The sequence below is a fragment of the Ambystoma mexicanum genome, chromosome 4q, assembly GCF_040938575.1.
Source record: "Ambystoma mexicanum isolate Mex_15411 chromosome 4q, UKY_AmexF1_1, whole genome shotgun sequence".
NCBI classification, from domain to species: domain Eukaryota; kingdom Metazoa; phylum Chordata; class Amphibia; order Caudata; family Ambystomatidae; genus Ambystoma; species Ambystoma mexicanum.
This window is the reverse complement of record NC_090928.1, coordinates 430,958,113-430,972,423: the sequence shown is the minus strand read 5'-3', so window position 1 is coordinate 430,972,423 and position 14,311 is coordinate 430,958,113. Positions and strand designations below refer to the sequence as shown.

Here is a 14,311-nt window from a genome sequence, read left to right as displayed (position 1 = left end):
CTTATCATGTGTATTCTGTGTTGTTTTCTGCACAGGAGTCCATGTGGGACTCCTGGCAGTGCAGCTCTTCCTCATTTTGGTTGTGGTGAACAGAGACCCTTGGGATACCCTTATGGCACGCATGGGTGGGGGTTCAACCATGTACCCGTAGTGTATGTTTTTGGGCACCTGTGTGTGGCCCACAGAGCAGCGTATGGGCTGGTGGCAGCTCCAGGCCGAATTTGACAGGTGCTCAGAGTATCTTCCATTTTGGGATACCCCGGCCCTTCCATAGGAATCAGTGGATTCCTGATAGCAGACAAGATGGCCCCTGTGGCCTCGTGGTTTCTATTGCCTGTTACCTTGTTTTCCCAAAGTCCTGGGAAGCCCTGACTCTGTCCCTTCCCCTGACTGGCTGTTGGGTGGAAGAACCATATATGGTATTGTGCGGAATTCCAGGCCAGCCTGGCTGGAGCCTTCCTAGTTGACTGTATGTTGTGGGTACACACTTGGGGTGGGACCTGGGTGAATGGAGTGTGTGACCAATATGCATTCCATGTTATGGGTGGCTGGGTGGAAATGAATGGCCTGAATGCACTGTGAGCCTGATTGGCTGCCTGTCTGCATGAATGCCCTTCTGACTGATTGGCTGACTGAGCTTGGCTCAGCAGTGTGAATGAGGGACAGATCTGTCTATCTGGGTACCTCTCACTTATCAAAATTGTTCAGAAGCTGAAGTTGAAACTTGAAGCTGCTTATCCTTGAAGCCCAGCTGGAAAAAGGTTTGCTGCTGCTCCGTGCCGATGGAATCCGAAAGCTGCCGTATCTGTCAAGGACTGATCCAAGAGAGGACCTGTTTAGGAGACCTCTCCCCGAGATACGAAGGAACATCATGCAGAAGCTGATCTTCATCAAGGCACCCTGGAAGTCAGTCCCAAAAAGCTGTTGACTGGAGCGGTGGTCTGCCCAGAAGCATTGAAGTAAAGCACCAGGACATTTAAGGCCGTCGACGTCCTTCACCGTCGACCGGGGTTCAGAGGATTGCTGTGCCCTCAGCGACCAAAGCCGCAATGCTCCACCATTGCCTAAGAACATTTAAACCAAGGACTCCCTTGCCATCACCGTCAACTGTTTTTTCCCTGCCAGAAAAAGTTGAAGTCCCGACGACCGAGGAGAATCTGCTGGTGGGTTTCCTGCCACCTGAAGTCCACAAAGACGCTGACGAGTGAAGCTCCAGCCGTGGTCGAGTCCCCACTGTCAACACCAACACACAACGCCAGCTGCCGGGCCTACACTCGTCACTGAGTCCTCTTTGTGGCACCAAACTCTGTCATCGAGGTACACCGCACAAATCGTCTGTGCAAGACAACAACGACCGATCGTTGACGAGCATCGCAGAATTCGAAAGCTGCTGTCCAGACGACGGGCTTCACATTTTCTTCACGGCATCTCGCCGACAGTGGATCCTGCTTTAATGGGCTACGCTCATGAGGAATCCACTGATGAGCCGTCAACAAAACTCTGCTAACTCAGGTACATTGGGATAGTAGAGCATTTTTGACCAGGAAACAAGACTACTTAAGCGTTAATGGACTGGGCTTGTTAATAGACTTTAATACAGGTTGCCCAGGTGGGGGATCCTCCCACAGAACTGTGTCTTAGTAGCTAAAGTAACATTCTGCCATTGCTTAACCCAACTTGTCTTCCTTCCTTATGTCCCAAGCTGATAAACATTACTGTTTGATTTGTATAATATTAGAAGCTGTCAGCAGTTGGTGCATTTTAAAGGAGTCAATAACTAAGTGTGGTACCACATAGACATTTTATATATTTGCCATATTAGATTTGCCAAAGTAGATAGTGTGTTATTAATTGTGTATATATCTTGAACCTTATTTATTTAATGAACTGTGCTAGCACATAACATAGTGTGTGGACATTCCTTTGTGGGGGCTTGGGGACTACACTGTACTTAAGAACCAGCCTGCATCACCCCCTGAGAGCTTAAACCTTGGTTGCTCGACCTTTGCTACCCTATAGAGAACCTTGGCTGGGGTGCTCTGTGCTTCTACTCTACCATATAGAGGGCAGTTGTACAGATAGCCCCTGCAGTCTTTATACTTGTGGCAGCGGTGGGATGCTAATGGTTTTAAGAATCAGTGTGTGACCTTGCCACCTCCAAAATATCCACACTTTGTTAATTTAAGGTTTAGTTGTTTACTAGGATAACAGCATTCCAAGCAATGGAATCTATTGCAAATGGTAACTTGACTAGGATGAGCTTAGAGGTTCTCTAGAGTGCTTGTGAAGCCAGGGAGTTGGACTTTGAAGGCAAGCCTAGGGCTGAGCTGATAGTTGGCCTGGTGGACTACCAGACTGATTGTGATGCTCTTGATGAAGGTGGGGATGGAACCACTGAGAACCCTGCCCCTGGGGTTATTATTGAATCTGTATCTGGGAGTGCCACCTCTCCTGCTGCCTCTATTCCGAAACCCAGCATTGTTTCTTCCAAGAATGCCTTGGAACGTGAATTATTAAGGATGCCTTTGAATATAAAAAGTTGAAAACTGAAGCTGATCTAAAGAAGGAGGAGTTGGCACTTCAAGTGATACTGAAAGATGGGGATCTTGAACTTAAAACCAAGGACATTGAATGTCAGAGAATCCAGCTAGAGAAAACTAGTGGAGATTTCAGCCGAACCAGATGAGAGTATCATGTCCCCTGTCATCAAGTTTATGAAAGATTTGGTTGGTGTGTATGTCGACAGGTCTGATATTCCCCCATGGATTGAAGCGTTTGAAATGGCTTGTGGAATCCATGATGTTGATAAAAGAGATTGAGCTAAGTGTTTGTTAAGTAGAGTGCCTCAGAATGGTTATGACTGTATTGTGAAACTGAGTGTGGAAGAAAGGGATCAGTAGGAGTGCATGAAATCTGCTTTGATTGCCAATTTTGGCAAGACATCTACCCAATAACTTTTAAAAGGTTCAGGGATCATAAAAAGAGAGAGCATGTGTCTTGGGTTAACTGGTTGAGTGCTGCACATATGAACATGATGGGGTGAATTGATGGATACAAGGTGAAAACCTTTGTTGAATTGTCCCACCTTTTTTTTTTTTTTTTTTTTTATTTTATTTTTGTTTTTTTTCTTTTTTTTTTAGCATTTTTCTGAAGCCTGTTCACTGCTGACGAGAACCTTTTTAGATCCCTTTAAGCTGGCCAGACTGGCTGATAAGTGGGTCTCTGCTAGAGAGAATTCTCCAGAGTGGCTAATTTCCCTTACCTACTGAGTCCCTCAGCAGCTGTGCTGGATTTCTATTATTTCTTTCTTTCACCTGGTAAGAGTGTGAGCCTTTTTTCCCACTCTTTCATGTGTTTTGCTGTGTGTGTCTTACATTTATATGAGTTCTTGGACTGTGGAGCTTCACCTACTCCATAGACATCACATTTCTACTGTGTGTTACACAGCACCTTCAGTGCAGTGACACAGGGTTGTCTTTTTCAGACTTCCCAACTCCGACTCCATTTTTCTGGGCGTGACTACTGTCTCCCAGAAACATGCAAAGTTGCCATTGACTTTATTAGTCTTTTTAAACTCACAGACCCAGTACAAACTATCTTACATAGAGTTCTGGAAAGGGTTAATAGTTATCCCTTTTTCTCTGTTTGTCATGGAACATTGTTTCATTCCCTTTTCATTAAGACTTGGCTGGTGGCAGTGGTAACTACCCTATATTTCCTACCGCGGTCATCTTAAAAAGCGCTGGTAGTGTTTTAGGCTATCTCAGTAGTCTCGAACTTAAACCCGCTGGTCCATATGGATTTTTGTACTGTTCCGGGTGGGTTTAGTCACCATTTCTTTTTGTAAAAGTCTTTCTCTGCGCGCCAAACGGGTTCATTCCTTTGTTCGCTGACCTTTCTCGGGCTTCTGCACAGAAGCCCTCTTAGGCACCTGAATGTCTGAGGGGGACAGGATGTGAGGGAGAGGTTTGGGACTCCCTGCACAGGGTCTCCTTGGAGACCCATGTCGCACTCTAGCATGATTGGCAGAGGTGACTGTCCTGGCGGGACAGTCACCATGCTGTGTGATAGACAGCCAGGCTGTGTGAATGGAGGGAAACTGCATAAAAAGCAGGTCTCTTGGGTTCAGAAGTGAGAGTCGCCACTGGAACGAGAGAACCGAAGAGAAGCTGAAAGAAGAGGATCCTTACCATGACTGAACCGCCCGGTGAAGCCCAGCTGCAGGCCCGAATCTCCAAACTTCGTCGACAGAGAAGATCTGCAAGGAATCTTCTCCCCTTCAGCTGGTGGGACCAACCAGTTCGCCAAACTGCAAGCCAGGCCTCCCTCCTCTGGTCGAATTTACTGTACAGAGCTAAAATGAACCGGATAGCCAGGAGGAACGGACCCTGCTTGGCTTTTAAGGAGCGCACCTTTTATTTGTCGTTTTGCTCCGCTGCTGGTTTCTTCCCTTAGCAGTGCAGGACCCTCCAGTCTTCCTCATTTGTGTCAGTCCGACAGTCGCCTCAGGAACAGTGAGCCTGCAGGATCTGGCAGGAACGTCTGCCTCAGCTACAGCATTCTTCTTCTTTTAAGGTACTGCGCTAACCCGGTTGTTCATTTCGTATAGCCGCGGTGAAAGTGTGTGAAACATTTCGCCAAACCGAGGGCTTGTCCTTCTTTATTCTTTAAAATAACTTTTCGTCTGACCAACTTCGTTCTGAACTCTTGGCAAAGACTTAACCGCAAACTACCCTGAACTGTGTGATCCTCTGCAAAGACTCTGTTCCATTGACTTTGGGCCAGGTCCCTTGAATTTGATTTCCTCACTGTAGTTCCTCTTTCTAGATTGCCCTGCCTAAATAACTTGTTGGTGCTACTCAATCTCTGCCTAACCTTTTGTCTTTCCCTCCCTTTTAAATTGCTTGAGTGCCATTTTGCTCACACCTAATATTTAGCCTAACTTGTCTGGAATCTATTGGGTGAGGTGTAGTGTATTAGAATTGTGATTTTTCAATTGCTTGATAATAGTGAGATGTTTAATAACTGATGTGTAAATAAATGTATATTCTTTTACTCAAAAACCTTGAGTCAGTGTTTGTTTGAATCATAGTAATTGCTGTCCTTTGTGTAACTATTGATACTGCTCACTTTACTCTTGAGATAGGTCTGGCTGCTCAGCCATCGCTACCACTTTACTGTGTAGTACAGACTTGTACCAAAGGTGAATTTGTACTGTCACTTGTCTTAATTGTGTGTGGTGTTCCCAAAGGGTACTGCATATAATTCTGCCTAACACTGGTGTACAGCGGTGAAGATCAAGTATAGTGATTACACTTAAGTGCTGCTATTACCTTTTATCAATTAACCACAAGGCTAAACATCACTAAAAAGCAATATTAATCATGTCTGTTATGGAAAGCTACAGTCAGGAGACCCTCCTTAGTTACACTGTGGATTATCTGAAAAATCTGTGCAGAGAAAGGAATCTCTCTGTTAAAGGCAAAAAGTCTGAATCGATTGAAAGGTTGTTACAGAAACAAAGTCTGGAGGGTGGGTCTAAAATACCTGACCCCTCAGCAAATGTGGAAAATAATGAGGATGATAATGTTGTCTGTTTTTGATGTGTTCGAGGAGGCAGATGTCTCACAATGTAGGCCTCACTGCTCCCTTACCTGCCCAGTAACCTCAACCTTTGTCCACTGGGACCCCTAGAGGTCCTACACTCAGTCCTGAATTCATTGCTCTAGAAAAGATGAGGCTTGAATTGGAATTTAAACGTTTAAGTGCTCAAACTGAACAAAAGCATCAAGAACTTAAGCTCAGAGAAATGGAGACGAACCATGCACTAGAAATGAAAAAGTTAACTATTGAAAATGCTTCTCTCCCAGAGTCTTCTAGGTTTTCCAGTCCTAAGAGACCCTGTATGCCTAAAGAAATTGTGGGTATGTATGAGGTTAAGCTTGGTATTTTGGATTGGTTGGCAATGTTTGAATATAACCATGGGATTCAAGACATTACAGGGAACCAGTTGCTTCCCTGGCTCGTCTCTAAGCTACCCACTGTTGCATCTGATGTTGTAATGGAGTTGGGGGAGGTGGATAGGATGGACTATGAGTGTAGACTATAAGCTATCTTTAATTGCTAGATTTGGGAAGACCCCTTTCCAGTACCTTAAGAGGTTTAGGACCCTCAAAAAGCATGATGGTACCCCTTGGGCTACCTGGGTATGTGAATGTTTGTAAAACTTAGATGATTGGGCTAAGGGTTACAGAGTGAACACTTATGAAGGTATTAGAAATCTTGTTATGTTCGAGTCAATTTATGATGCCTGCTCTCCTGAGCTCAGACAGCACTTGGCTGATTCTAAGGAGATAGATCCAAAGAAGTTAGCTAAGGCTGCTGACTTGTGGGTTGCTAACAGGGCTACTCTTTCACCTACTGGCTGATGAACCCATGAGAGTCTCAGCTAGTTTTTCTTTAGTGTCCCTGGGCTTGTGGGAACAACAGAATTTAGATGTCTATAATTCCATCCCAGATAATACTAGAGTATTATAAAGATAGTGTTCTTGTGAATGGCCAGGAGACTCCTGCCATCAGAGACACTGGAGCCAGCATAACTGAGGTTGATGAATCATTTTCCAAGGTGGAGGATGTTGCTAAGGCACCCAAACACCTCACCAAGTTAGCTGGAGGCCCTGTGCAAATGCTTACCCAGTTACCAGCTCTCATCCAGTGTAATGATACGACTGTCAAGATACCTGTTAGTGTGCAGAATGAAGTGCCTAGGAGAGTCCTGTTGGGTAATGACCTGAAAACTCTTGGAGTTATGTCTAGTACCCCCATGCCTCCCAGTAAAAGGAAACAGGAGCTCACTAGGCCTGCAAGGGAGAGGACCTTGAGGGGCTCTCCAGAGGAGTTGATAGAGGAAACTATCACGCCCACTCCACAGGAGTTGCTCACTGCTATTTCTGGAAAGAAAGAGGTAAAGGGGAAACCCAAGACCTCAAGCAAAAAGACAGATGGCACCCCTGTGCTACCAACAAGGACATCCCCAAGATTGTCCAAGGTCACACCTGTGACTCCTCCACCTGCTGAGGCAGAGTGTGTGAGGTACAACCTTGTGTGGTCGATCCAGTTTCTGAAGGGTCAGATCTGGAGAAAGACACTGTTTTGGTTGGAGATCTTGACCCTGTTGACCATCCTGAGCTGCAATCTTTACTGTCAGAAGGTGGACCCAACAGGGCAGACTTCCGCAGAGGACAAAGAGAGTATCCTACTCTCGAAGGTCTTCGACAACAGGCTGCTTCTCAAATTGATGGGCAAGAGGTTGGAAAGCATAGGTTGAGCCAGGAAGATGGCCTCCTTTACAGTGAACCAACTGAGTTGATCCCTGGGGACTGCAAAAGAAATGTAGTGCCCCTAGCAAACAGACTCCAGTTCCTACAGTTGACCCATGAGCTACCTTTGGCTGGTCATTTGAGTTTCAAAAAGACCAAGGAAATGCTCTCCTTATACTTCTACTGGCCTAAGATGGGTTCAGGAGTTGCCAAATTCTGTAGGAGCTGTCACACTTGCCACACCTCTGGCAAGAGTGGAGCCAAGAATTCGGCACCCCTGGTGCCTCTCCCAGTGGTGGGAGTTCCTTTTGAGAGGGTGGTTATTGACATTGTTGGTCCCCTTGACCCTTCCACATCTTCAGAGAACAGGTTTATCCTGGTTGTAGTAGACCATGCTACTAGAAAATGTAGGTGCCTTTCCCCGGTTTACTACTTGTGAGAGAAAAATAAAATAGCAGACAAAAGCCCCTTGTCGGGGAAAGAGGCACTGAGACCCGGCCGCAAGAGTTCAAAGGATGGTTTATTTCTCCAGCTAGGAAATAACCCAAAAACTCTCCCACATTTACATCAGTGCCAACATTTATATTAATTAAAGTAACTCTAACAGAAAATACTAAATGGACCCGATTGGCCAGACGGTGTGGTGCTGTAGGTGCGGGTAGCATCTCTTCCTCCTGGTTGGCTGAGTAGCTGATGGACGTCAAACATCTTGTGCTCCATGCAGGTCAGGGTCCGGTCACTGTGGTCACTACCTAAGCTAATATGTTACATACTAAATAACAAATTATTTAAAACATTTTATGCTACTTGTCACATTTCTACATAAGTCGCACACAATGATCATTGTCAGTACAATTGGGTCATGCGTGGCTTTAATTGAAGGCCTTGACCTTTATTGTGCATGTAAAAGAATCAGGCTATGTTTCGCATCTCTTCTAGGTTTCAAACCCATTAGTACAAGTAAAAACATATATAGTAATAAAAATGCTTAAGGTTAGTAGTGGGTGTGTTGGGTGGGTTTCACAACACAGGCGAGGGTCTGGCACTTGAAAGAAATACCTTACAGGAGGTGCAGGGTCAGGATAGCAATAAATTGTTCTAATGGGGGTGGGTGGCTTGCACGTTTATGAGGACGAATCGAGCAGAAAGTGCTTAGCTCATCCTGGTTCACATGCCGGTTCACAGACGAACAGTGATCTCAGAGGAAGAAAACTGTAGCATATAAGGAGCGCACCTTTTATTTGTTGTTTGGCTCCACTGCTGGTTTCTTCCCTGAGCAGTGCAGGACCCTCCAGTCTTCCTCCTTCGTGTCAGTCTGACAGTCGCTTCAGGAACAGTGAGCCTGCAGGATCTGCCAGAAACGTCTGCCTCAGCTACGGCATTCTTCTTCTTTTAAGGTACTGTGCTAACCCGGTTGTTCATTTCGTACAGCCGCGGTGAAAGTGTGTGAAACTTTTCGCCAAACCGAGGGCTTGTCCTTCTTTACTCTTTAAAGTAACTTGAACTGTGTGATCCTGTGCAAAGACTCTGTTCCATTGACTTTGTCCCAGGTCCCTTGAATTTGATTTTCTCACTGTAGTTCCTCTTTCTAGATGCCCTGCCTAAATAACTTGTTGGTGCTGCTCAATTTCTGCCTAACCTTTGTATTTCCCTCCATTTTAAATTGCAGGAGTGCCATTTTGCTCACACTTCATTTTGAGCCTAACTTGTCCAGAATCTATTGGGCGCGGTGTAGTGTATTAGAATCGTGATTTTTCAACTGCTTGATAATAGTGAGATGTTTAATAACTGATGTGTAAATAAATGGATATTCTTTTACTCAAAAACCTTGAGTCAGTGTTTGTTTGAATCATAGTAATTGCTGTCCTTTGTGTAACTATTGATATTGCTCACTTTACTCTTGAGATAAGTCTGGCTGCTCAGCTATCGCTACCACTTTACTGTGTAGTACAGGCTTGTACCAAAGGTGAATTTGTACTGTCACTTGTAGTCTTAATTGGATGTGGTGTTCCCAAAGGGTACTGCATATAATTTTGCCTAACAGTCTCTCACTGGGTGTCCCCTAAGGAACCCAGTGGGAAGGACAAGGACAAGGACAAAGAGAAAGGGGCCTCTCAGAGGTCTGAGGTGTCCCAAAAGCAATTATCTCGGGAGGATAGCTCAGGGCCAGTGTGCTCGCCTTTGGAAGCAAGACGACGCGGAGCAACACAGGTTCTATCCCTCGTTCTCTGCTTGGAAACCTCTGGGTATTAAGCGCATTATAAATAACCTAGCATACCAATCACAGTCGAATAAACATAAACCTTCATCTCCTTAGAACCAGAAATCTAGTGGGGATAAGTCGTACGGGGGTGGGTGTAAGAGTAGCGTTTCTCCTGCTGCAAAGCAGGCTCCCAGTGGATCCAGTATCGTACCTCGCATTCCTGGCACTTGTTGGAACTGTGGGGCTCTGGATCACAAGAAGGGTGACCCTAAGTGTACAGGTAAGGCAGTTGGAGTCCAGGCTGTCAGCCTGACCTACCCTTGCTTCATGCCTGAGGTGGAGGCCACTGTCCTCTCCTCCTCTACAGGAATCACATTTGGTGCTCCTGCAGAGATTTCCCTAGTGTCCCTGTGACCAGTACACAGAAGTACTGTCTACTATCCCTCAAAACACTGGCAACATTCTGAGAAGTGACCTCCTGAATGGCCAGCCTTCTGCTGGTTTGAGAGACACTGGGGCAAGTATGACAGTGGTGGACTGGACCCTGCTCATGCCAGAGGACTATGTAGGTGCTCCTCTGAGTACTACCAGGTTAGCTAGTGGGCCTCCCAAATTATCTCTTGTAGCCTTAGCCACCATAACGATTGTGGTCAAGACCACAAAGCTTCCCGTCCTGCCTCAGGACCATGTACCTGCCAACATCTTGTTGGGGAATGATCTAGTAGCGTTAGGGGGGGATCTCTGATGGACTACCCCTAACTGCTGCTGGAGTCAGTAGATCTCTGGTCACACAGGGTCTGAATGATAGTCAGGTATCTGCCATCTTTATAAAGCAGAGTATTGTTGAAAGCCGAACAGTGGGGCGAGGAAGGGAGATGATGAGAGTGTAAGTGAGTCGTGAATATTTGCTCAGGATATGGTAAGAGAGTTTGCAATCCTGGAGACTGGAGCAGTTATTTTCCCTGATTGTGTCCCTTTGATTCTTTTCAGGGCACAAGGAAAGGATACATGTCGGTGGGCAGGGTTGCTTTTTTTCAGAGTGCAGACGCAGCACCCCCTGTTTTTTTTTTTTTTTTTTTTTTTTTTTTTTAGGCTGGCAAGCATGCACAGATGTTTGGCTACCAGGATTTCACCCCAGTTGTCATGTTCCCAGCATTGTTCCCAGCGTTGACTCTTACCCACAAGACCACATCAAATTGTTATGAAAGCACATCTCTCGTTTTTGGATATTTTGTTTTCCAGGGAATATTGCACTATAGATTGCTGCGTTTAAAAGTTGAGCACCTTTTATACCTTGTCAGAGTAGTTATTGGACAGAAGCAGCATGAAAGAAATTGCACCATTTTAAAACTATTATTTTGAACATTTCCTTTGAGCTGAGTTGAACTGCCAGCTCTGCCTCCTCAGAACTCCGCCCCTCCTTCAAACTCAGCCCCACCTTGTAGAATCCCTCTTTACATGTTTTCCATTTCCACCACTGGTGGCCAGTGTTGCCAGGCCCACTTATTATAAGAGACTTGGGACTTATCTTTGCCCAAAAGTGGCTTATAATATTTGGAGGTCGTTTGTTGCGGTTTTTGTCCGCGTGTTTCACCATATGTGTGCGTGTAATTTGGGGTGTTTGTATTGTAGTTAAGCCCATTACACATCGTGGCTCCACTAAGCGTCCTGGACTGGCCTGCTGGCTGTCCTTTATGGCCTGCAATTGCACCTTTTATCTTCCTCCTTTACCGCTTCCTCCTTTTGCATGTGCTTAGTCATTTGGCACGAATGGGACATTTGCATCTGAAAGGCCCCTCACGGATTGTTACCTAGTCAATAGGTGTCCCATTAATGCCAAATGCCTGAACATATGCAGAAGAGAAAGCCCCCTTTGAAAATGTAGCCATGATGCCAGTTACGCTGACATGCAAAAAAGGGATTATTCTGCATTAAACAATAGCAAGCCACAAGTTTGTGACATCCATTATTTTATTCGAGGTACGTTGATATGCAACATTTAATAACCATTCTCAAAGTGACTAAAATACAGTAATGTAAAAGGAAAATATATTTCCGGCATGCATTATTTTGCATTCTGGTACTTCTAGTTTTCCATTAATTCAGCGGCAAAGCTAAAGCATGTTTTTCTCAGAATTGCCATCCATACTACAAGGATGTTTTAGTGAGATGTGTGGTTTGCAAATAAAATGATTAGAGCGCTCAAGTTACCATCCCATGTGTGAGGGGACCATACAGTCCAATTCTGGGTTTTGAAGTTTTTTCCCCACTTGGAATGTAGGAAAATTAAAACAGGACTGGATCGCTTTTCTTGCAAATGGTCATGGGAAACCTTGGAGCTGTGCCCTGTAAGGCAATATTAATGTGGGGCTTGAAATACAAAATGTAACCATTCTTTTTACCATTTATGTGTTCTAGTGCCCAAACTGTACAGTGGGTTAAAATTCTAGCTTCACTGTCTAAACAAACTGTGTGATCCTGGGCAAATAATCTCTTCTAGTATAAAGCACTGGCCTAAGCAGAGCCAACATCAACTTCCTCCCTTAAAGGTGTCAGTCACTAGAGTACATGAGCTGTCTAGAATACGACCACACAGGTGAATTAGTGAATATCTTTGCTATGCCCTATTATGCTATGTCTTGTATAGCACACAGTCTACTATTTTCACAGTTTCTTGGAATTTCAGGATCTGCAGGAGGCAGGGTATGGGGCTAACTTGGGAGCAGGCAAGGTTGCTTTGTAGCAATGGTTTTGGAGTGCAGATATGAGCAGAAAGGGCTCTCTGTGGTGTGTAAGTTGTATTCATTTTGTGAGCAGTCTGGGGCAGTAGATAATTTGTGCATCTGTGGTGAGCTACAGTACTATCTATGGACATTTAGTTTGGACGCATGCCATCTGGTGGTGCCCATTCCATTGTGTAACGTATTTTGTTTCTGTGGGGTGTTGTCTTTTAGAGAGGTGCTGTTGGTTATGGTGGGACATAGAACAACTTTCAGGTGCTTTCTGGTACCATATCTTGCACAACAGACCACCAAACAACTGGGGACAACCTTTTTTCACTTTGACATCGTAGTTGGGCACATTTATTTGCTTACATCAATGCTTTGTTATGCCATGTGTAATTTTAGGCTAACTCCTGCTAAATCAGGTCATAAACCAGGTCAAAACACAGTAAGCCATGACAAAAAAAATGTAGGGCTCACGGTTTCTATTCATTTTCCTAGGACCTCCCTTATGACTGCCCACTGACTCCTAAGACACTCCAGTTGTAGCACTGCATGCATGGCAACATGCCCCACTCCAGCAACTATTCCAGTCCTAGTTTCGACTTTGTATTCTGGCACTTTTAGTCCTGGATTTATAATATGTAAATCTGGGACTGCAAGTCCCAGAATGTAGAGTTAAAACTGGAACGAGGCATGTTAGCAAGTATGGTAGCGCTCCCTCTTCCATGGGATGGTTCTGGGTTAAGAAAACTAAGGGCCTGATTAATGGAAGTGTTTTTATAATGGCGCAATCCCATAGGAAAACGTTCCATGATTCAGGCCCTAAGTCGAGAAAAACGCGGCTGAATACGGCGAAGCGGAATGTTTTGCATCCCAAAAATGTTCACTTTCTGCATTCCCTCTACCCGCCAGCCCTTTACCCCTAAATACCATAACTGAATACCTGCTCTTATCTTCTTTCCTCTCCCTGCAACGTCAGTTCCATCTCCCAATTATGGGTCAGAACTTCATCCAACCCTTTTTGTTTTAATAAACATTTCCTATATTGAAAATATTACAGCTTTGTGTCCACCTCTCATTTCAGACCCCTCGACAGTGTAGTGAGCCCCCTCCCCCCCCAACCCTCCGGAGAACTGGATTTGGGCTGTAATCAACCTAATGCCCCTAGTTTCATCTTTAATTCCCTTGACATCGGAGATTAGGGGAAAGAGTTTGTCCTCGCTGTCTCCGGCCCCAGATTCTCCCTTGATCCTTTTGGATGGCTCGGAAGTTCCCTGTTTTCCCTGGAATTCTGCTACGTGGGGTATTTTCACAACTATCTGCTTTGCGTGTCCAGTGTGCAGTATGGGTCTGAGAGCTGTGACAGGAGCTCGGTGCTATTTTGTAAATCGACACACATTTCTTCATTAAAAGCACAGACTTTGTCCTACCCCCTATCATTCTATAACTTTTATGGGGTCAGATGGAGAAGGAACATCAGAACACCACTGCCACCTTTACAATGCTGTAAAATGTACGTGTTTCAGCTGGAGGATTATATTTTGCGTGTAGGTTTAAAAGTGTATGCCTGGGGGAAAAAAACTTGAATTCAGTTTAGCAGTGTGTGATTTTTAGGGGATGCAGGGAATATTGTCATTTGCTCCATTCTATTATTTTTTTTAACTCATTGGCCAGAGGTGGGCTCCATCGCCAAGTGACTTCATAAAACGTGGCGTTAGTGGGTGCAATAAGTATTATTTTCCCAGATGAAAAATATCTTGGAAAACAGTGTTGGTGTGCATTTAATAAAAAGAATATCATTCTGGGGTCAGGGCTTATTCCTCTTCTGTATTTTAACTAGCTTTATAAGTCATCCCAATGTAAGATGGATTTGGGTTGTACTGATGTAATTGTTCTTGCACGTTTGTTGACTCTGACTAGGTAAGTGACTAGGATAACTAGATCCTAATAGTTTCCATCGAGTGTTGCCAACTAGTCCTGCAATCACCACTACTCTGATTTGCTTGTTTCTCTGGATTGGTATCTGCTGAATCAGCATTAGGGTCTACTTTAAATAATCCATT

General features: G+C 44.8%; 1 protein-coding gene across 4 annotated transcripts in view; it reads left to right on the top strand.

Moving 5' to 3' along the window:
- EFCAB2 (EF-hand calcium binding domain 2) overlaps positions 1 to 14,311 on the top strand; it is a 337,580-nt gene that overhangs the window by 4,924 nt on the left and 318,345 nt on the right. The gene's annotated exons all lie outside the window — the stretch shown is intronic.